Source organism: Arachis stenosperma, chromosome 3 (assembly GCF_014773155.1).
Source record: "Arachis stenosperma cultivar V10309 chromosome 3, arast.V10309.gnm1.PFL2, whole genome shotgun sequence".
Classification (NCBI taxonomy): Eukaryota; Viridiplantae; Streptophyta; class Magnoliopsida; order Fabales; family Fabaceae; genus Arachis; species Arachis stenosperma.
The window spans coordinates 130,984,610-130,985,840 of NC_080379.1; the positions used below are offsets into that span (position 1 = coordinate 130,984,610).

Consider the following 1,231-nt stretch of genomic DNA (forward strand, 5'->3'; position numbering starts at 1 on the left):
TGCATTCCAGACAGATTCTGAGAAATCAAATTGACTTGTTGAGTCAATATCTTGTTCTGAGCCAATATGGCATTCAGAGTGTCAATCTCAAGAACTCCTTTCTTCTGACTGGTCCCATTGTTCACAGGATTTCTTTCAGAAGTGTACATGAATTGGTTATTTGCAACCATTTCAATCAATTCTTGAGCTTCTGCAGGCGTCTTCTTCAGATGAAGAGATCCTCCAGCAGAGCTATCCAAAGACATCTTGGATAGTTCAGAGAGACCATCATAGAAAATACCTATGATGCTCCATTCAGAAAGCATGTCTGAGGGACATCTTCTGATTAATTATTTGTATCTTTCCCAAGCTTCATAGAGGGATTCTCCATCCTTCTGTCTGAAGGTTTGGACTTCCACTCTAAGCTTACTCCATCTTTGTGGTGGAAAGAACTTTGCCAAGAAGGCATTGACTAGCTTTTCCCAAGAGTCCAGGCTTTCTTTAGGTTGAGAATCCAACCATATTCTAGCTCTGTCTCTTACAGCAAAAGGGAATAGCATCAGTCTGTAGACCTCAGGGTTAACCCCATTAGTCTTGACTGTGTCACAGATTTGCAAGAATTCAGCTAAGAACTGATGAGGATCTTCCATTGGAAGTCCATGGAACTTGCAATTCTGTTGCATTAGAGAAACTAATTGAGGCTTAAGCTCAAAGTTGTTTGCTCCAATGGCAGGGATAGAGATGCTTCTCCCATAGAAATCAGGAGTAGGTGCAGTGAAGTCACCCAGCACCTTCCTTGCATTGTTGGCATTGTTGTTGTTTTCGGCTGCCATGTGTTCTTCTTCCTTGAAGAATTCGGTCAGGTCCTCTAAAGAGAGTTGTTCCTTGGCTTCTCTTAGCTTTCTCTTCAAGGTTCTCTCGGGTTCAGGGTCAGCTTCAACAAGAATGCCTTTGTCTCTGCTCCTGCTCATATGAAAGAGAAGAGAAAAAGAAAATGTGGAATCCTCTATGTCACAGTATAGAGATTCCTTGAAATGTCAGAGGAAAAGAGAAATAGAAAGAAGAAGGAGAAGAAGAATTCGAACTTTAATTAGATAAGGTTCGAATTGTGCATTTAGAAGGAGTGGTACTCCATAAATAGAAGGATGTGGGAAGGAAGGAAGAGAATTTTCGAAAATTCATTTAAAAGATTTTGAAAACATTTTGAAAATCTGATTGATAATTTTCGAAAATTAAAAGTGAAAAAGAAATC

General features: G+C 39.7%; 1 non-coding gene across 1 annotated transcript; it reads left to right on the top strand.

Moving 5' to 3' along the window:
- The first annotated feature begins 299 nt into the window (after window positions 1-299).
- On the top strand, window positions 300-407 carry LOC130971590 (small nucleolar RNA R71). Its single transcript, XR_009082801.1, has one exon. It is a non-coding gene; the product is annotated as a small nucleolar RNA R71 (small nucleolar RNA).
- Window positions 408-1,231: the final 824 nt, after the last annotated feature.